The 23,115-nt window shown below is 39.9% G+C and overlaps 1 protein-coding gene across 1 annotated transcript in view; it reads left to right on the top strand.

Annotated features, from left to right (window-relative positions):
* Positions 1 to 10,231, top strand: part of LOC125702534 (Holliday junction recognition protein) — a 56,311-nt gene extending 46,080 nt beyond the window's left edge. The window contains exons 12-13 of the mRNA XM_048965949.1: positions 9,225 to 9,318; positions 9,649 to 10,231. The gene's annotated coding sequence lies outside the window, so the exon portion shown is untranslated. The remainder of the gene's footprint in view (positions 1 to 9,224; positions 9,319 to 9,648) is intronic.
* Positions 10,232 to 23,115: the final 12,884 nt, after the last annotated feature.

The raw sequence follows: 23,115 nt of genomic DNA, 5'->3' as shown, positions 1-23,115 counted from the left end.
GATCAGGGCTGATGAGGGTTTGAAACTCCCTCAGCCTAAATTAAGGTGAAATGACACCAATCAGCTGAATGTTTATTTGTATCTCACTATGATGCTTAGCACAAAACTAGGTGTATATATGAATTTACATATCTATAACTTATTGGCAATAAGCTATGATTATATGACTTATATTCCTATATAACTTGAAAAGACAAGAGAAAGCGAGAGAGAGAGAAAAGAGATGAGGGGTCAGGAAAAGAGAGATTGGGAAAAGAAAAAATTGGATAGGCAGGGGAGGAAAATCCAGATCATTGCTCTTGGTTCCAGTTTAGTCTCTGATCCAGTAATATTTGGGCGAAAATACAAAAAGTGCAAAGGAGGATGTTTCACATATGTATCTGCTGTTTTCTTCCAAGGTGGGTGTAGGTGGGAGTCAGCTTTTGTGCATGCAGGGAACGAGGATGTGTAGCATTGACCCATCCCTCCAACTGAGCCGGGGGTTGTGGAAATCCTGTTGCTTATCACATTGGTCACGTAGGCACGTCTTGCAACTGAGAACTTGAAGGGGGTCCAATTATTCTGCATCCTTTTTGGCAAGCATTTTTGGTTCCCTAATTCCCAGCTTCAAACTAAGCACACAATTTCCATTCCTTCCTCGCCACTAAGCAATGCAGCAATGGTTGAGACTGAAGCATTTTTAGAGATTTTCCAGAGGACATTAGGAAAAACTTCTCTGAGAGAGTGGTCAGGCACTGAAATGTGCTGCCCAGAGAGGCGGTGGAGTCACTGTCCCTGGAGGTGTTCAAGAAGTGTTTAAATGTTGTATTCAGGGACATAGTTTAGTGGGAAATACTGGTGATAGGTGAGTGGTTGGACTAGATGATCTTAGAGGTCTTTTCCAACCCTGGTGATTCTAAGATTCTATGACTTTATAACGAAGCAAAAAGGAAGAGTTTGGAAACATTTTGTTTCTCTTTCCCTTTTAGAATTTGTGATGCTATCAAATCTAATTTTCTTAAACTGGGAGCAGGTCCACTCCTTGGCATTGTGATTGTCGGAACAGCCTCTGAGAGGAAGCCTTTGAGACCAAGGCACTGGAAGGAGGCTCAGAACAATTAGTGTTTAGCATCAGACTGTGGTGCAGGCTTACCCAGCATCATGCAGCAATTTTTTCCTCTCAGTTTGGCATTTACACAGTGCTGTTATGAAAGGCAATATACACCTTCTTCTGTTGGAGTAAACTGCCTAGGAAGCTCACAGTTACAGATGGAAACAGTGTTGGCTCCAAGAGTTTTCCACTGCAAGTTCACTTGAAATAAAATCGAAACCTTTCGTTAAAAACCTTTCGTTTGGGTTGGTTGGTTGGTTTGTTTTAATCAAATAATTCTTGAAAATCGTTTCAGCATCATTTTGCGATGTTTCTTCCCTTAGCAGCTGTAGATAAACAGTTCTTTGCAGAATTTCATTTTAAATGGTTGACTTTTTTCCCCTTTGGGATTGGTGCTTTTTGAAAACTTGAGCTTCTTCAAAGGTCAGCATGTATTGTAAGTAACAACTGGTCGGACTATTATGCCTGTAGAGTGCTTAGCACAATAGAAACCTTCATTTCAGTGGCACCCTCTGGCTGATACTGCAGCAGTTGCGTAAGCAAAGGGATGGGCAGAAAGGAAATCAAATGCTTTTCTGAGTTTATTTTGAAAACAAGTATTTATTGCTTCGAGTGGGAGTGCAGGGGAAATTGAGAAAGTTAAGCTGGACTGAGAAAGTTAAACAAGGACTGAACAGACAGGAGGCTATGAAATGAAAATAGCACATAAATATAAGGAAAGTAGTAAAGTGTGTGTCAAGGAGCAGTAATTTAGGGCAACAAAAGACATGTAGCCGAACACTGAATAGCACCAAAGTTAACTGGATGAAAGGACAATTCTATTAAAAAACAACAGAATCTAAAGAGAGGGAACTGTATCAGTGTTGAAATGAGGTGTGAAGAGATACAGGGAAAGAGAAGTATGGTAAACCCAATAGGAAATGGGGTCGGGTGGGGGAAGCAGAAGTAGAACTGTTTCAGTAGGCTTAGGTGAGTTCTCCAGGAGCTCTTAGGAGAGCTCCAGGATCATATCCTTTCCTTATCTCTAGCAAGTAACTAGCATGTGTGGTAGAAATAGCTGGCTAGCCCATGCTGAGACTTGCTGAAGACTTCAGTGAGCTGGGATCAGTTGCTTCCCCCCTGGTCAAAATGCTTTCTGACTCTGCCTGGTCATATTTCCCAACAAGCCTCAGAATGTACTGGTAGAAGACACTTTTCTCGGGGCATAAAATAATGGGACTGGTAACCAACTTCCCAAGATGTGTTCTGGGGCTCCCAGTGAATGAGAACAGCGTCAGCAGTCAGAAAGGGATTTGTGAGGCCAGATCTTGTGCAACCTATTGAAAGCGGCTTGGCAATATAGAGGATTTAGATAATGGTTAAGTAGATAAATGCCAAAGGTACAAGGAAAGGCCATTGGCCTTTCAAGATATCCAACCCTTGTTCACAGTGCTACTGCACAGTGAGTAATCTAGGATCATGTTGCTGGCTGCCTGACCAGCTGATAAGCCCATTTAAACCATCACAATTCTAGCTGATATGATTCACCTTATGGTCTTCAAATCTTCATTCAATCCTGTATCCCTTATTTCACCTCTATTAGACACAAATGAGGCTAAAGGAGACTATTTAAGTTTCCTGCACAAATTAAAGGCTAGCTAACCGTGCTGTGCAGAGTGCTTGTAATGCTAACTGAGCTGTCCTTTTGATACTGAAAGCTGTAGCAGCTGGAGATGTAGCATCCTGGAAAATTAATTTCCTTCTGACAGAATGGTGCCTATGGGGTCAAGCCTCACATTAAGACCTCTTAGCCACTCGCTTGCACCTTAGTCTTTCTCCTTGTAATTACTAAGAATAATTTAGGCCAGGGAGGAGAGGAAGCAGTCAGCTTCCTTGTGAGGGTCAGGAACAAAACAACTGTGAGGGCTCCGAGTAAAGCAAGCTCAGACTCATTACCAGGAGCTGCATAAATTTAGGAAATTGCCTACTGGGTACATAAACTAATGGTTGGAGGAAATACTGGCAATATCAATACAGAGAAGGGTTACCATGGTAATTCTAGGCTTAAGAAAGGACCCAATTCAAAAGACTTTCACTAAGGGAGGCTGTGAGAAAAACATGCGAGTCCCACTCTCCGTAACCACCAGTGTCATTTTAAATGACACTTTGTGATGAAGAACTAAACTCACTTGTGGTGAAGGGAGCAGGCTTCAGGGCAGCTGGTTTCCTTCTTGGTACTCAGCCTTGCAAAATCAGTGTCCCCATATAACAGGGAATTTCTTCATGGCTGTGAATGTGATCGAACAGATGGAGATTTTACTTGGAGCCCAAAAGAACTTAAAAAATTGAAGTGCTTAGGGTGTTACGTTATACTTGCAGTGGTAAAGATATATCTTAACTGGAGTTAGATTTTATTGCAACTAAGTTATTGCATCTAAAATCTGGGCAAGGGTGCTGAAGTCCCTGGGATGCAGGAAATAGGAGTGCTGTTTGAAAAACTAGATTTGTACAGAATTGGCCATCAATATGACATTGTTTATATGTGTATATGCATATATTGTTTATACATTACATATATGCATATATACATACCTATGTGTGCACACACACGCATCTCTTTGCAGCTTAATCCTCCCAAAATAACTCAGTTGTTTACATGCATAACTTCTGTACTATTTAAGTAAAATCTAGTCATTGTTACAATTTATTGCTTTTTCTGCTCAGTAGCCTCCTTTCTCTGAAGGTAGCATCTTAGAGGAAGGGCTGTGTTTATCTGTGGTTGCAAACTGAAAGACACATGGTAGGTAGAGCTCAAAATAAACTGAAAATAGATCGTTTGTGATCAATTGTGATCATCTGTCCCTCCAGCAGGGACAGAGACTTGGGTCTCATGGAGATCATAAACAACATCTGTAAGTCTATTTTCAAGTTATCTTATTTAGGGAAAGCATTAAGCCCAGGAACCTTTAGTCTTCCTAGCAGAACATCTACTTAACCTATAAACTATACCTTCTTTTCTCCTCTCCTCGTGTTTAGGCTTTTCTTTAGTAATGAAAATACTAGCGTCCAAAGTTGTTCACTTAAGGTGAGGTGGCTCTCTTTTCCTTTTTCCTTTTTCCTTCTCCTTCTCCTTTTCCCTTTTCCTTTCCATCACTTAAAATACAAATGCTTTGGAATAGAGTTGGTTTGGAAAGTGTGAAAGAGATTGTAATGGATTCAGAGGGGAGAGTGCTGTGTTTGGTGGGTGCTGTCAGTGAGACAATCCCTGCTTCAGTAATGGGATGGAAAGGCTGATTTGAAGCCATTCTGAGTAGTTTTGCATCAAAAGGGAATCTGTTCCTTGATTTTGACCATTACAAGTCAATAAGAAGCATTCTCACTTGTATATTTTAGGATTTGAGGTGGAGTTGGAGCTTTCCAACTATTTTCCTGAAAATGCCTTAAAAAGCTATTTCCTGTTTTGATGCCACACTGGAATAAGAGTGCTAAAAAGAGAAAGCTGAGTCAGAGAGAAACTAGAGGCAATGTATGGCCAAACAGATTCAAGTAGAGTGGTTTATAGTGACGTGTAAGATCTGAAGTATGTTCATTTCCCTATTGGCAAAATCAGAGTGGCATTGCAAAACAGTTTTTCACACCGAAGTTTTACAATACAATGCAATTTGAATTACAAAATGTGCTTCTTTAGCATTTAGGAAACAAAGACAGAGAGAATGCAGCATAATGTCTGACATGAACATTTCTTTGTTCACATTGTCAGGACTTTGGGAAAGCAATAGGACAAGAATGGGGAAAAAAGTCATATGAAAAGAGGGGGCCTGCACCGAGAATTTGGGTTAATTCATCAAATCCCTCTTTGTTTACAACTGGACTCCTTCATACATTCAATCAAATCTTCCTTATTTTTTCACCTACTGGAGAGCTGCGTATAAAAGACATTCGAACACATTTTAGATTTAAATAATATATTTAAAAAAAAAATACCTATTTAGTAATGTGTGACTTGTTTTCTTTAGCTGAAAATGCTGTTTTTCAGGTGCACCGGAAGGGCTTAGAAACACTTGGTGAAGACTCTTTGCATCATTACTTTCTTTTCCCAGAATGTTTTAGGCCAAATAAGGAACTTATAGTTCATCAGAAGAGCTGTTGCAGATGCTGTGCCTCAGAATTTGTGGGGTCTTATGTTGGCTATGGCATGAGAAAGGAATTGTTCAGGAAATTAAGCTCTGTGTGTCCATTTGCAAAAAAACATTGCCAAAATTTGATTAGGCGAGATTATAAGCCAAAAATGCCTTAATTAGCATCATGCTACTTTCATGTTAAGGATTAGGATTTTCTTTAGGAAACATGCAGACTAAAACTGTCAGTGGAAACCAGAGTGGTTCTCACTATAAGGAAACCTTGTCTCATGATGCAGGTTTTATAAATGACTTCGTCAATCTCAGAGATGCTTGAATTTCAGATTATGAAGCCCCTGTGAGTACAGACCCATTACTCTGAATGGAGAGGCCATAAAAACATCAGTACCTCTGACATAAAACTGATGTATTATGTAATAATGTTTCAAGTAGAACTTGGAACTTCATTTATCAGCAATGTCCTTAGTTGGATATTGCACAGGTTACAAATGAAACCCTGAATGTTTCACTCACATGACACATACTAATAAAATGCAATAATGGGGAGGCTGAGGGAGATGGATAAAGGGATAATGACTCTTTCAAGCCAACTGATCCCAAAGACTGGGGGAGGAGGATGGATGGGAATGTCTTCAATGATTCTGAACATCTTCCTACAGATAGCAAATTAAGCTGCTTGCTGTGGGAGCTGCCAAAGTAAGTAGGCAGGTTTCTTACCAAACACTCAGCTTGCATAATTCAGCTCATTCTAGCAGCTTGGGCATTCCACTAGCTGCTGGTTTTGATCTTTACATTTGCCCGCATATAAATCAAAATTACGGCTGGGAAAGTGAGAAGAAAAAACCTAACAAAATGCACCTGTGGACAGAGGGTTAAAATGGTTCAGAAAATTTTAAGGAGGATAAATTCAAAGCTTAAATTAAAACCAGCGAATAGATGTAAGAGCTGCTCTTTCTCTGTCATGGTAATCCCTGTGAATATTAATAGACTTAATGAACTAGTGAGTGAAGAGTTAAACCTTCTCAACCAAAGCCTAGAGCCAAAGCTCCTCTGGCCAAGCACCTGCAGTTTGGTTTCACCACTCTAAAGCTCTTGGGTTACTATCTGCAGCACAGGATTAATGCTGTCTCCTGATGGCACTGGTGGTGTCATGTGTGGTTTACAAGTGCAGCGTGCCAGGCTCTTGTTCACTGCTAGCGAAATGCACAGCTAATGGTGGTGATGATGTTGAAAAAATACTGTTTTGTAGCTGAGGATTTGCTCTACAAAATAGTGTGATTGTGCTTTTCATATCTGTTGTAGTTTCCATGGAAATAAATAGCAGCCATTGCTTTGAAGTGACCTATATAGTTCATTAATTAAGTCTAAATGTAAACTCTTGCTTTTATAATTAAGACTGGTGTATTCCCTTAAAGGGAAACAAGGTTTATTTCTTACTCCTCTCTAAACAGTACAGTTCTTCAAGAAATTGAACTAAAAAATATTAATCTGAAAGATTTAAGGAATAACAGATGTAAACTTTCATTATATAATAATTAATTACAGATGTCATGCTTCCATTTTCTCGTTCACTTCTTATTTATTTGTAAGGTTTGGTAGATCACTTTAATGGCCTTCATTTTTCAATCAACTGCTTCAATTACCTTGCTCCTTTATGGGTGTCTGCAAGTTTGTCGTGGATGACTAGGGAAAAGTGTTGCAGAAGGTTCTGCTTGAAAAACAAGCTGGTGGAATGGAACTAAACCTCCATCATAGATTAAAAGCACCTTGTACATGAAATTTGGAAAACAGCTTGTAACTATAACTCCAGCTGTTAAAGCAGAATGAAATTAATTCCTTAGAAATAATGCACTTGGTGAGTATTTAAAATGTACAGAAACAGCCTTCCTTCCAGGGAATGGATTGTAGTATAGAGGCATTTGATGTAGTACAAGAATCCTGCTCTTGGAGCCTCATGATCAGGTTAGAATGTGTTTTATTCTCAGTGTTACAGGAGGTGAAGGGGTAGTAAATTGATTTTTTATGAGATTTTAAACAAGGTATGGCCTGTCATAGGAGTAAGGACGCAGTATGCAATCCTACTGTAGAACTTTCTTGTGATGCCTCATTAGCTTTTGAACTGCTAAGTTAAAATTTTAATTACTGAAGTGCTGTGTCTGAAGGTTGCTAATATTTGATGTTCCATCAGCTTATAAACGTTTGCTGTGAATTCTAATTCTGATGTGTCACTTCTAAAGTGGCGTTTATCCATAGCCAGCAAAACCAAAAGCCAGTAGCTCTTGTATACACACTACTTTTGGCTCTAGAGGCTAAAGGCTTGGTTCATCTAGCCTGTTTTGCTGACTGTTGCTTGAGCCAATGTTAGTGTAGGATGCAAAAACTAAACACTGCTGACTCAGTTTGAGCAAATCCTGAATAACCATTGTTACTTCAGTCTTGCTAACTATATCACACAGCTTCAGTGGTCAGCAGTGAAGGCCTTCTGTATGATATGGTCTGCACTGGATCATTCCATCAATATGGAGAGAGTAGTGAAGGGAAATTCTTACCTACCTAGTTCTCTGCATTCTCAGAAAGGAAAATTTTCTACATCAGATGTTAGAAATCCTTTTCACAGGCTAAATTTTTTTATTTAGTGGAGAAGTTAACTAGTATGAATACTTTAATGTATCATTGTGTTGATTATCTTCTATGTGAAGAAAAATGTTTAAAAGTTCACTTCTTGGCTAGAATGCTTTTCTTCTGTGGAAGAAAACATGCCTTGAACCAAGCACCTCTTGCATCTCACCACTTTGTTACATCTTAATTCCTGTTTTCTCCCCACTAACCTGAAGATACTTCTGATTACTTTACCAAATGGCCTTTGGCAAACCATTCTTATGCCCAGGAAAATATGACAGAGGAAATTGGCAGCTGAAGTGATAAGTCATGCAAAAGTAAAATACATTTGCTGAAACTATACTCACATTTCAGGGAAAAGGTTTGAGTGTTCCTATGGTAAATTATCAGTTTCAGTTCTCTTTTTCCAAAATGTCTAAACTGAAGGAAGAAGGGCAAATGGAAAAATAAGAGACAAAGGGCAGTGGTGGATGGAATTGCTAAGTGTTGCTTTTGCTAAGGTCATCTTTTCCCAGCCTGCTTTGCTGAAACACAAAGTGTGAAACACGAATTGGTCTTTAGAGCCTTTCTCCAGCATATGTGCTTCTTTGCCTGGGACTCCTGGTGGCCACCTCCACCAGTACAGGAGCCAGTCTCTGAGGCTCTCCAGCTTGAGGGCAACCAGAATCCCTTGTTAATGATATAGGACAGTCAAGCCACCTCTGGCTGGAAGGAAAGTGTAGGAATAGGACAGGCTGGGATGTCTGGATTTTTTGGGGGGTATCTCTGCAAAATTTGCAGAGTGTCTTTATACTTTCCATCTTTAAATTCTATCTAGCCTCTTCTCCTCCAGCTATTGACTTTCTATACTCCCACTAAAGCCCAGAAGAGAAGAGGAAAAGGTAGTGTGGTAGCAATAGGGGTCCCTCAGGGCACAGGAGGGGATGGCAAAGGTAAAATTGTAGGAGAGCTTGAACCAGATGATTTTCTCCTATTTACTAGTCTAACTGCAAAATCTTTGGACTGACATCACCCTGCAGCTGCATACAAAAGAGTATCTTGGCTCTCTCTGAGATTCAGAAGACCATGTGTAGTAGTTGTGTCCATAAAAATGGCTCTGCAAGTAATTGCACATGTGGACATACTTCATACCACCAAGGTGGTTGTAATTATGATTTTTGCCTTGTGATTTAAGCCATGACAAGTACATAAACGATGTTCTAGGCTGTAGCTGTGGAGGTCATTTTGATATGTATTGAATCTCCTGGATCTAGTGGTAAGCTGTTCATGGGCAATGGTCTCTCTCCAGCAGTAGAGAAACAAGTGCTTGAGCCTGGCCACTTCAAGGTCATTCTTTTAGCCCTGCATCCTTTCTGTGAGAGAATCCTGAAATCTGGTTGTTGTTTTTCTTTTCTCAGTCACCTCCTATTTCTGTTGGTACTTCACTGGAAGATTCTCCAACAGCCTGGACAAGTTTCTACCCATTGTGGCATTGTTCACCATTTTAAAGCTGTGAGTAACAGAAAATGAAAGGGGGTGTTTGTATATATATTTAAATCAATAGTGAAATGAATTTTGCTTGTTAAGTTCACATAGATTTAACACTTCTTTATTAATGTTATTGAACCTGGAAACTCTTATTAAAAAAATGACTGAGACTTGTTTTGTCAAGTAGATTGTTTCTCTCTATTTTGGTTTGTTAGAGATTAGAAAGACAGTTAAAAAAAAAAAAAAAAAAGTGAAGGTTGAAGTTAGAAACAATAGCATCAAGTTACATGCAAAAGCAATTTTCATCTGAGATTCTTGTTGCAAAATGTTATGTTCCACTCTCTCTAAACACAGGTTCGTTATACAAGGATTGCTCTGAAAAAAAATGCCTCCTATTTTTTCTTGGTCCACAATGTCAAAGGCAACTGTCAGCAGTAGAGGTGGAACCTTCCCGCCAACATTGCCTTACATGTTGTTGGTGTGCGACAGATGGCAGCAGAGGGGCAGTCTGACAAAATAGCATCTGACATGGAAGTGTGGAAGAAGCAAAGGTGTGCCACTGAATTCCTCCATACAGGAAAATATTGTACCCCTTGACATTCAGTAATGCTTGCTGAATGTTTCTGGAGACCAAACAGTGGATATGAGTACAGTGAAGAGGTGGGTGGTGTGTTTCAGCAGTGGTGACAGTGAGTCACTTCCACTGGCACAGGAATTTATGAGTGCATCATGCAGGCATTTATTCATCTCTGGCAAAAATGTACAGCTAATGGTGGTCAGTACATGGAAAAAGGCTGTTTTGTTGCTGAGGATTTTCTCTATGAAGTGGTGTTATTGTGCTCTTTGTATCTGCTGTAGTTTCCATGGAAATAAATAGGAAGCATGACTTTCAGAGCAACCTTTATATGTTCCCTAGTGATAAAATGTGCAATATAGAGTCTGAAATTTAAAATTGGTTAACTTCCTGGTGTAAAGTGTTACACTTTACAGCCTGTAAATGCTCTAAGTGAAAATAAATCCTGTGTGATGTGATATGATCTTGCAGCATATGTGTATTCTAGTCTCAGTTCAGCAAGGCACTTAGTTTTGCAGATGTTTTGTCTTGCATGCATATTGTCAGCTCAGCAGGAGTATTTGGTATTTGCCTAGTTAAATGTAAGGATGTGTTTGAGTGCTCTACTAGATGAGATTTGGAACAGTACTCTCTTATCAAATCCTGCTTACTGTGAAGAATGCAGCAGGCTCCACAAGGCAGAGACACCCTAGTCACACTGGAAAGCACAGACTTACACAACAGAAACTCCAAAGTTATAACCACACCTTCGTTTAGGAGTTGGTGAAGTTTATCTATACATCTACTCTTGACTTGCCAATTATTACTCTTCACTGCAAATTATTTTTTTTGTTCTAAAATGTAATCTTCTTCTTCAAAAAAAATAGGTGAAATAGTTTTCAGAGAAAACATTTTTTTTAATCAACTGCTATATTCTCTCTTTCATCTTTAAGATGCTTAGCTTTGATATCTTTTCTATTATTGAATCTGTGAAAAACCAAAAAGTCTTTTCAGACAGCCTATTATTATTTAAGTTTAAATATATACCACAACACACAGTAGATGAGGGGACTGTAATGAACAGCAGTAGAGTAATGGAATAAGCCCATGGACATAACTTATCTGTAGGTAAATAATTTTCAGCCAACCTCTAGCCTTAGGGAAATTGTGTTTCATTTAGACGTTGAATGAGCTTGCTGCGTCAGCAAATCCATCTGTCAGATACTGCAATTTATTCCTGTCCAAAGCTGAACTCCATTATGGGCTGCAGGCAATGAAAATTGCTGATCAAAATTTGTGTTTTTAAAATGTTTGTACTGGTGTGATAAACAGCAGTGAGCTATAGCTGATGCTTCTTGGTGTGAGGAAACACACATGATATAATGGCGTTGGTTCAAGTTCTTTATGAACTTGAACTTTCTGTCTCAATTGCAATGCACTAAACAATTCTACACTTCCTGTTGAAACAAAAACTGTGTGATCTAGTGTATAGCCAAATACAGTGCTCTGAGGGTTTGCTTGTTCTGGTTTTTTCTTTCTTCAAAAGCTCAGCCAACAAGGACATCTCTCATTTCTTTCCAGGTTTTAGCAATACAGAAGAGTCACCTGTTTATAAGCAGTGCCCACATGATGTGACTATTGGCATCACTGCAGTAAGAATGCTGTATATTCATACAGAAAACACTTGGGAGGGAGGAAGATAGCCTATATTAGTGTATTAACCATATGGAAAACCTTCCAGCTCAGGGCACCACACACAACCTTCTGCCACCAGTGCAAGCTAAGGAGGGAAGAACTCCAATGCAAATCATCTAAATCTCATTAATCAAATAATCTAAATCTCATCCCCAAGACCATTTACTTGTTGGAAGCAATTCTGTCTTGAATTGGAATTACAGCGGATTGAGAACAAAAAATGAAGTGCTCACAGAAGGTAAGAGATACTGTTTTCAATTTCATTAGTGAATATACATTGTTCCTCTTTGACCTTTTGTTCTCCTTGGAAAAGAAATTTGGAATCTGAGTTGTAAATATGTTGCCTCGTGAACAGTGTTGAGGGATATTTTAATTTTGCAGCCCATCTCTGAGCTGGAATTATGAGACTTCTGAGGGACTCTTTGATTTGCTTCTGTATGCTTTGGAAGTAATTTTAATATTTGTTGTCAGACTAAGTCCCAAAGCAGGGAATAAAGGGTCCAAATGGTGCTATGTTATTGAAGGAAGATATTTACTTAAATGCTTGACTTGTCTATGCTGAACTGAGCTCAAGGAATTAGGAATTAAACTCTTTCAGGCTTACCTAGGGGTCTAAAATGAAACATGTAGCACAAAGTGCTGAATTTCACATGAGAACCCTTTTCTCATATGAAGAGCTACATGCTACTTTCAGTGACATTGAGTTCTTTTTTCAACAAATGTGTATGCATGAAACACAAACAAAAGTTTAGTTCTGCTTCTGACTGGCCATGGGAGCCCAATGGTTTAGGCCTTCCATTGCAAAAGCAAAAATATGGACCACTCCAAGACACACCTGCTTGTCCTTTTAAGCTCATGTCCCAGTGTTGGCCTGCATTATTTTTTGTTACATACTTGAAGATACAGTCTTTATCCTTTAAAAAGCAAGGGTAAGATGTGGAAAGATGTTAAGAACCCTTAATGTATGTCTTCTACACTACTGTTGTCCTTTGTTCTATCTGAAGTGTTTTTTCTTTCTGAGGTGACTGTTTATACAGATACACAGCTAAAAATTGGCAGCCTTGTAGGGTACATAAAAAGTAAATGGTGCGCTTCAGATCATGTAGCACCAGCTCTTCTCTACAAATCTGGCCAACTATGAAGCCATTCTGGGCAATAGCAGAAAGGTTTGGAGTACATGGGGAATATACATTTTTTTCAAGCTGGCAGATCAGGATTGCGTATAAAATGTTTCTCTAATAACTGACATAAAGAAGAAGTCTTTTAAATGTAGTCATTGTGCCTTGAGTGTGCCTGAGAAATTTCCATGACGTAGCTGTGTCTGCTTTTCAAATTACTGTTGTGTGTGGACAGTAGATGGTCTTGTGTAACATCTGAAAGGAATGCTTTTATCAGCCGACCTAGAACCACTTAGCTTTTGTGGTTTGTTTTTACTTAAGGCTTTTCTTTTGTCTCAAAGCACATGGTAGTAATACAGAAATGTGCTCAAGACTTCGAGTTATTCTGACCTTAGTGATCTAGCTGAAGTTATGCATTGAAGCCCAAGTGCAGAGAATATATTCCGTGGCTGAGTAAGTTCACTGAGGACAAAGACCTTATGAAAGGTCTCTCGTCTGTGTCACAGAGACACCTTCAAATGCAAAACAACACTTTGCTTGAGGAATGGGGGAAGAGCCCCAAATGATCTCAGTGCCTTATTTTCAACTATATGCTGTTGAATTCTGTACTTACAAAATGAGCATTAAGTATTTTGCTCAAAATGATTTAAGTGTAACTATGCATCCTTCTAGCCAGCATCCTTGGTTTGAAGTATTTGCACTTCTCTAAGAAAATGTTGTGATTGCTACAGAGTGGGCCTTCTGATTCATTGCAAATCGGGACTTCATTTGATATTTGAGAAGTTCTCTCTGCACACAAAAAAGTCATTTTGTCCATGGGCTATACAATCTCACTGGAACACACTCCGATATGCTCAAAAAGAACATCCCTTATAAATGCAGCCTTTTGTCTTCATCCTCACTACAGAGAAAAATAATACTGTTACTCAGTTCTCAGACTTCAATTCCATAGGATATACTCTCCAGAAATCAAGATCTACAAGTACTATTCTATAAAATGTATGAGGTTGACTACCATAAACACGGCACTCAATTGTAGATATTTATATGAAGCATGAAAGTATAGAAGATGTTAATTGTAAAATAGTAATTACCTTATTGTTACAGGGAATTACAAAGAACCCAAGACCCTTCACTTGTAACAGTTCTGCACTGTTATTTTATGCCCTGGATTCCCTCCTGACTGGCAGCAGAATAAAAGGAAAATTTAATCCTTCTTTCCATTTAGCAATGACTCGCATTATGACTAAATTTCTGTATTGGCAGAGATCTAATGCCTAAGTTACAGACTGCCAACTTGAGCAATCACAAAACTTTCTCCTTTATGCTGCTATAATTAAAGTTAATATTTCCTCTGCAAGGAGCTGCACTAATGGAACAGAAAGCAGGCTAGTTCTGGTTGCTGTTTGAGCTGCATCATACAGTCAGAAGAAGTTTGTTCTGACTCCTTATGAGCAGGATAGAGTGTTTGATCAGATAGGATTTCCCTTTTTCCCTAGGATCTCTGAGCCTCAGGAAGACATACCTGCAAGAATGGTTTCTGACAGGCTCCTATTGCTGGCCTGAGGGAAAGACAGTCTCACCTCAGGGACTGCTGCTTCCCTTGAAGCTGATTACCATGCAAGTCCTCTTTTAGTTAGAGCTCTGCCATGATAAAACAGGCTGTAGTCTATTCCCTCTTGAAGGTGAAGAGATTATGCTTAAATCCTACCTGGGGCTTGCACATGGGATGTGATTACTGTCTGGATTAAGAAGTGGGCAGGACACCTGAAACCAGTTAGGAACACACTAACCCAGTAACAAGAACCTCACTGGTTTTTGGTAAGCCACAAGTATGAGGCCTGGATGTGGCCAGCAAACCAAGGTTCATTATTGTAATAGCAGAAAGGAAATGCCAGCGTTTGATCTGCTGACATCAAATGCAGACGCACCTGCTTTATGGCAAGTCTAAGGAGTACACGTATGTTAGACATTATGGAGAAATCTTTGTTCAGAGGGCAATGAGGCACTGGCATAGGCTGTCCAGAGAAGCTATGGGTGCCCCATATTTGAAGGCATATAAGGCCAACCTGGTTGGGGCCCTGGGCAGCCTAAGCTAGTGGGGTAGAACTAGATGATTGTTAATGTCCCTTCCAACCTAAGCTATTCTATAATTCTAAGGAACTAAATGCTAGATAGCTCTGAGATAGCTAACAGCAGTCAGTTAAAGAAAATATGTTAGTATTACTTGAAAATATTGCAATAGAGAGAGAACTTCAGAAGAGCTGGATTTGTACACACAAATTCAGATCCTTTTTTTAAGCCTAGCCGTGACGTGTTGCCACTGTGCTGATGGCTTGGGTGATTTTGTGTGTGGTTGTTGTTGTTTTTTAAATGAGTAAGTCCAAAAGCTATCTTAAAAAGGTAAACAACATGCAAATCATGTTTCTTGCTATAGGAGACAGAAAAGATAACAGTAAAAATAAAGCAGTAGATATGAAGTAGATCAGAAGCACATGGATAATATCAAGATAGCAGAAGTAATTGCTAGAGGAGGGGTAGTGAAAGATATGACCCACTACAATTATCAGTCTGTAGATGTGTACAAATACGGTAGTTCTAGTGCTTAAGTAAGGGGAACTACGGACAGAAGAAGAAGCAAGAACAAGCAAGTCTCCAAAAAACAATGTTACCTTTCAGTAACTACTTGCACTCAACTAACCCCATCACTGCCCAAGGAAATAAATGAAACTTGAAATTCAAGTAAAAGGCAGGGAGAGCCTCAGGGAAGGTTCTGGGTTAAAATGCTGAAAGCTTGTAATGAGTCCTCTGATTGTTGTTGTTATTATTTTAGAAGTTCTGTACAGCTCCTGCAAAGTTCAGGACTCTGAAGAGAGTACTGGCAAAATAGATTTAAAATGTCTCCCAATTATTATCATCAGTAAGTTGAATTAATTTATAGCAAATACTAATTTATAACAAAACTCTGTAATTTGAATTAGAATTATCAGAGAAGATAACAAACATTAGCAGCCAGGCGAGATTGCAGTGTAGCTGATAGCAAGTGGTAGGACGGGCTGTTCTCTATGCAAACCCCCCAAGCTCCTACTCTGTGTGCAGGAAGCAGACTTGGCTACACGTTTCTCAGTTCTGGGGCAGGCAAAGTGCAAATAGGCATAATGATACTTGAGAAACTTTCCTGACAGAGCGTTTGACTGTTTCCCCATCTCTACACCTCAGCTGTGGGATGCAGCAGGTGCTCTGAGGGCAGAGAAATACCATTCATTGTGCTTCATTTAAGATGGCAGCACACAGACAGTCCTGCTGGTATAACCCAAAGGAACTCTGCTTAGCAGGGTGCTCACCAAAAGTTACAGGAAGACTGTGGTTAAAGCATTTGATCCTTAATTAATCCTGAGGATCCTGGGGGGAAAGCTTAGTGCACGCTCAAAATAACCTCTGTGATGCAAGGTACCATTCATTAAAACTTCACTTATTTTCTCAGGAAATTTACAGCTTGATCATAACTAATGACTATTTTTATGCTGGAGTTTTTGGTGTTATCATCTAACTGAAGAATCCTTGCAATTTCTCTTTACTTAACCAGAGAACATTTTTAAATAATTGCCTAATAGCAATCTCGAGCAAAGATTGCTCAACCAAGCAGAAGAAAACCTTGGTACAAATCTGGGTACTTGTGAAAAGGAATTCATTTTCCTGTGAAGAAAGGAGACAGTTAAATGCTGCCCCTTCTTGTAGGAAAGCTCTGAAACGTTTCAAAGCACAAATCTTGAAACAAAATGATCTTCTTATATCTTTGAACTGAAATAAACTATTTTTCTGTTTTTTTTTTTTTTCTCAGCCATATTCCTGGAAGAGGAAGAAAACCTGGAGTATTTAAATAAATGGTTTTGGATTGAAATCTGGGCCCCTCTAAATGGGTAAGTTTGGATGTAAATCTAAGGCATCTAAGGCACAGATACCTTAGAAATAAAGTGCTGTTCCTCCTTCTCTCCCAGGCTTTCTCAGTACATCTCTTAGCCTTTGTAATGATGCTTTCCATGGAGTTGCAAGCCTAGTTTGTGAACTGCCTTTGAGTGTTACTTTAGTTCTAAAATATAATTCCCATCTTGTCAGAGAACAAGCTTTTGTTGTCAGCAGCTGTAGTAGCTGTTGCTACTGTTGTAGCAGTGTTGCTACATAACAGAAAATGTACAAGTAGTCAAATATGAATTAGTGTTCTGGAACTACATTTCTAAGTATATGTCATTTAAGAACAAGAAGAAAGTAGACCTCACTGCTAAGTCATTTGTCATAGCTTATTGGTATAATACAGCTCATTAAAACCAATGAGTCTGCAGATTTCCAAGGAACCACAGTGTAAGCTAACAAATGAGAAGCAGAGTTATTGAAGCTCTTCTCCTCTTCCTCTTTTACTGTACATGTGCAATTTATTCTTGTCTATGAACAAAGCAATGGGAAAGGGGAGCTGGTCTAAAAAGCTTCAACTACTGCTCAATAAATAAGTGGCTTCACTTCTGTTTTCATTCTGGACATGAATGATAAATAGATGGGATTCATTTAGTAAAATAACTAGATTACTTTAGACTGGCTTCTCACTTAATTTGAACTTCTATCGAGGAGCAAGACAGAACGCATTCTCATCAAAACTGAGGCAAGTACCAGCTAGAAACTGATTTATTGTTGTAACTGTCCACCTGTGTCCGCCTGCTTCTGTGAATCGTATAACACCAAAATTGCAGGCAATGCCTAATTGTTAGAGAGGGCTCATAAGTCATTCACGTGCAATTGGGAATTTCACCATTCTAGTGCTTGAAGAGCAGCAAGTTTAAACAACACTGACAGCACTGACTTGAACCATTCCTCCAATGCAAATCAAACCTATTTCTGAGGACCAGGCACAGATTTGCTCGGTATGGAGACACCTGCTAAAGCTCCTTCTTGCAGTGGCAGTTGTCACTGTAAGAGTCCAAAACAGGTCAATCATGGAGGATGCTCATCCAGAAACATTAGAATTAAATGCAGCACCTGAAAACCATCTTTGCTGGTCCATAGCTGCTGGAGCTCTGCGTGACTGTGTGCCCATGAGCACACAAAACCCAAAACCATTGACCCTGATCTTTCTGCACGAAAGGGGTGAGAACAGGACTCTGTTTGGGTTATATTCTCTTGCTTTTGCAGCAAGTGTGTGCACATATGCAGGTAGCAAAGTGACATCAAGCATCCAGGGTCTTGCTTTTTATAAGAATGTTGTTACTGTTCATGGGGGGGCTTTAAGTTTTCTCTCTTAATCTAGCTGAGAATTTGCTAATTATATCTTATAACTGATGAATTCCTTTTTCCCACTGAAATCTAAAACATGTAATTATGAATTGGCAATATTTACTTACGAATTATCTTTACACCGAAAGAGTCTCTGGTTCCTGTTGATTATTGTAAGTTAGCAACATGAAGAGATTTGTCTGGGCTTCAGAGGAATACATTTGTGATCATTATTTCTCACAGTCCTCTTACCATCTTGGTTGATGAGTGTGCCAAGAAATCACAAAAATGAAGTTTGAACACAGACTGTATCCATCTTCTGGAGGAGAGAAACAGAATCAATTTATTGCCTCCAGTGTAGCACCATGTGCTTGACTTAGGCTTCCTCAGTTTTGCTGCACTGAAATCATCTTTGCAGCCCAGCAGTAGAAGAGCTGGCAATAAAACAGGGATTCTTTGGTATGTGAGTTCAGCAAAAGAATTTTAGTACTTTAACTTTACTCTTCCTTTGAGTGCTCATTTTATCATTTGCCTTGTTGACATACAGTGTGCTACATAAGCCCACATAGTGACAACGCATACCAATTCTTAGAAGTACTTGTTAGAAATGAGAGGGTAATATGGATAACATAATGCACAGGCCTTCCTAAAGGACTGCAACAGACGAAGCTTGTACATGAGGGAAAATGTGTTCTTTCGTTCTAATTCTGTACCATTCTCAAAGCTGTTATCCAACTGCAACCCAAACACGCAGAATAATTAGACAAAATGCTAAGCCTCAATGTTCATCATGACAGCTGCCGCTCTGCTTTCCACCAAGGAAATAACGTTACTGTTTTTTAATCAATGTAAATCAGCAGGTGCTTAAATACCAGTCTCCCTGATCATGCAGGAGACCTCCTCCCCTCCCCTTCCATGATCTTGAACTTGTTTTTGGTCTGTGTACCACTACTTATACCAGTGTTTCTGGAAGTAGTGATTGTGAACACTAACAGATTGGAAAGCTGATTTTTATTTTAACATTTAACTCAGAAGCTGAGGAGAAAAAAAATAATCTTTCTACTGACTTAAATAATGGGATAATACATCCCTCCATGCCTCTATTGAGATGCTGGCTAGCAGTGGACTCGCTAGCACTGACAGATCACACAGATCTCCAGCAGCTGCGATCAGCCAATTAACGCCTCGATAAGTGTTTCTAGCACACAACAACCTGGCAATCCGTACCGCACCTGGGACTGCAGGGACTGAATGGCAGTTAGGTGACTCCCCAATTAGCTAATGCGCTTTATTTAGGAAAGAACATGCAACAGTTGCCATCTGGCTGTATTTGCAGTATGAGCTGTGAACAAACTCAAGAGGCTATCTTGTGAAGCTTGTGTTGTGACCCAAGTAGTAATTAAACTCTATAAATAAAGCAATTATTGCACGTCTGATAGATAAAGATCTGGAAGGTAGTCGCTTGGCAGCTGTGAATTCTTGCCCAATTGGCAATACAAAAACTTGTTCATTTTAGATTAATTTTTATTTAGAGTCACAGTGCCATCTAGAGACCGCACAGAGCCTGTGATCAGCTTTCAGGTCTGGTTAAAGCTCAGATGGGAAGTACTTTGTTTTTCTGACCTTCCTGGTACGAGTTGTGTTGGGAAGTGTGACTGTTTGGCGTCGGCCAACACGCTGCTTTCAGTCTAAGTGAATGTCTGGGGAGAATACTTTTCTGCCCTGTGCTGTAACCTGCCGGGAACAGGGGAGAACAGAGGGGGAGGATCACCTCCCTCGACCTGCTGGCCACGCTCTTTTTAATGCACCCCGGGATGCCATTGGCCCTCTTGGCCACAAGGGCACACTGCTGGCCCATGGCCAACCTGTCGTCCACCAGGACACCCAGGTCCCTCTCCGCAGAGCTTAGCTCCCCTCCAGCAGGTCATCCCCCAACCTGTACTGGTGCATGGAATTATTCCTCCCCAGATGCAAGACTCTACGCTTGCTTTTGTTAACTCAAGTGACTTAAATACCATCCAAGAGGCTGGTCTGAATTTTCCTGAGATGTGAAAAGTGAGCAAAGAGCTGCCAGTGTAAACATCCCCCTGCAGTGATAACAGGCAGCTTGGGATGCAGGTGCGTGTGGCAAAGAGAGCATCAGGAGCTGGGCCACAGGGCCCTATAGGCTTACTGTTGCTGTGGTTTGTTCAATTCAGTCGGACATCCAAAAAACATTGTTATGTGCTCTTGTTTCTATTGGAGAACATACAAGCTTTTCACTTACTCTCCAAAAGGGCAGTCAGGACACGCAAAGCTGCTGCCACTTGTGCTTAAGCTTCATATCCTTGTGCTTTGAAGAAGAAGGGAAAGGAAGACTTAAGAGTCTTGGGGTGCTTTACACATTATTTAAGGACACACAACATCTGTGCTGTACTGGCAGTCCTGCTCTCTCAGCCCTTCTCAGTGTCTGTAAAGCTATTTCAAAATGAAGATGACTATACCCTCCAGTGTCTTAATCCAAGGTGCTTGACAATGCATGTGTCTTCCTTGGATACCATGTAAGTACAAAACTTTTTTCTCTAATTTAAATGGAGACTGGATATCTCAATAACGATAAATACTGGTGTGTGTTGCAGAAGAATTGCTGGCAGGCACTGGTCTATTCTGGACCCCCTTGTCTCCCCCAGGTAGATCTCTGTGTCTTCTTGAAGCAATTGCTCTTCCCCTAGCAGGAGGAGGCACTGCTTTTTGTTGCTCCATGATGACTGTGTGAGGGTGCTCAGCTGTCCTTTCCCTATTGCTTTTGTCTAGTGGAAGGGCTTTGTCTTCTAAAGATGAAGAAGGATTGCTGCACTGAACAAAATCACTACTACATCTAATGCAGGATAACCTTTCTGTAGGAACAGGAAATATGCCTACATGCATCCAGGATCTACGACGTGATCCCCATGCAAAGAAAGGCTTGATATTTCCTGAGTCAGTTGGAAGTGTGTATATTTGCCGTTGTAAGGAAAAAGAGATGGACCAACCCACTTCTTACATTGATGATTCCTTCTTAGTTTTTATATATAATTTAGTCCTAATTTAAAACAAAGAACTGGAGGAATTCAGTAACACTACCCAGAAATCTGTTTTCATTCCTGCTATGAAGGGAACTTCTTGTATGTTTTGAGAGTTTAAAGTCTTTAACATTTGAGGACCTTTCTGAAGTATTCCAGCAGTCGAAATCTACCACCTGTTTGCCCAGTATTTAGTGTAAAAATAGTAATTCTTTCTGTAAGAAGCCAAGCGAGCTATTATTTCACAAGAGCTTCAGGAAACCTGCAGAGCTCCTTTAAGTTTGACAGGATGATTTGTTGAATCACTTCGATGTGATAAACCAGTGTGACAGATCTTCCTTATTTTTCAACAATCAAGAAGTAACTCTAATCTAACACACAAGACCCAGTATGTAGTAAAGTGTGGGAGTTGTGGAGCAGAGAGCTTTAATTGGCCTCCCTCGAAGGGCACAAAGCAAACCAGATCTATTTCATACCTTTCTGATGGCTCTGTAAAAAAAACTGCTTGACTTTGGCACTAATGATCTTCAAATTTGCAGAGAAGCCTGATGGTAAAAGCTGGTTTTGCTGTAAATCTGTGTGTTCCACCTGTACAGCTTCACAGCCTTGTTCACAGCTTCCAGGGCCACCCTCATAGTGGTATCATCTGCTTGGGGGCTGCGCTTGGTGCCCCTGTAATCTGTAATTGGAGGGTGTCTGTACTGCAGTTTGTTTTTCTCCTTGTCCTAATTATGGTTGCAGTGCATTAAGGTGTCTTTTTGGTTGTGGTTGGTTGTTGGGTTGTTGTTGTTTTTGGTGTGTATGTTAAGCAATGTCTTATGGTTTTTTCACAGGTGAGAAAACATGTTTTTGTGAATTCGCATCTAGTGAGTGTCTTCTCTAGAATACACAACTGAGGCAGGGAGCAGCAAGTTGGATGGATGGACTTGAGAAAACAGAACAGTGGGGGGGGCTAGCATGTCAGGCTGTAAGAGCTATGAGCTGAAACACTGGGAAACTGCACAGTAAGGTTAGTTTTGCACTTTTTAATGCAGTCCATCTGTATATACAGATTAGAGAAGTCCTCATGTGATCACATATTCATCTCACTGTCCACTATCAGAGTTAAGTGAGCTTTGTTGCTATACTCCTGGATTTCCAACACAAAATGGCAGTGCTCATGCCGCTAATTTTCATTCCTCCTTCCTTCTTCATGATTAACTTAACCATTGCAATAGAGTTATTTTCAGAGGCACCAAGTCAGAGAATCATTTCACACAGCTTTTCACGCTGTGAGATGGAGCATTTGGGTTTGAATATGAATTTGATAGTAGCAACAGCAGCAGTAGGAGGCTTTATCTGTCAAAGAGTCGAAATGCACCAGAACTGAGAACTCCACCAACAAATGTTAGTGAGTTACAGCTGTGCTGCTGCACTTCAAGTCCTTTTTTCCTTGCTGCTACGTTCCTGCTGACTTCAATGATTCAAATATAGTTCATATTGCTCTAATGAATTACTTGTTGCATGTCAACATTTGCATATGTATCTCTTTAAAAAGAGGGAATTAAATTGTTTTTTATGTATTTTTCCCTTTATATCATATTCTTCAGCCGTTATGGAAGATCTGGGTTTTGTTTCACTTTCCTTCCCTCCTCTCTCTTCCCCTGTGGTTTACCTCATCTGCTGACTTTTGTAGGGTTGTAACTTAGTCTTCGAGTACTGTGATATTCTTCCAGTGTGATTAGTCCCTCCAGTTTTAAGGACTCTTCCTGTGATCTCACTTAGGATTCCTATTAAGTCCTCCTCATTTTGCGTCCCTTCTACCTTGCAATTTTCTCTGTTAAAACTGTTTTTGCTAAAGTTTTTAAGTACAGGGCAGTGACCTGACAGACCTTTTCAATGCCCTGAAACACGCTAATCCTGAAGGCTTCTTGTCCTTTGGCTCCACTGGCTCCAGGTCTCTTGGGTTTCTTTTTGCTCAAGACTCTTCTGTAGCACCTTCCTTGATGATTTTTCTTCCTCTCTAGCTTTTCTTTGAGGAATCTAAGTAAATTCTTACTGATACCTTCTCTCAGCTTCTTTTTGCTGTGGTCACAAATGCATATTGTTGATAAGTTGCTGACATATCCTTATAGTTAAAAAGCTTCTGTTAAAATCAAAGCCAACAGGCAGC

Source organism: Lagopus muta, chromosome 1, assembly GCF_023343835.1.
Source record: "Lagopus muta isolate bLagMut1 chromosome 1, bLagMut1 primary, whole genome shotgun sequence".
Taxonomy (NCBI): Eukaryota; Metazoa; Chordata; class Aves; order Galliformes; family Phasianidae; genus Lagopus; species Lagopus muta.
This window is presented reverse-complemented; position numbering and strand designations above follow the sequence as displayed.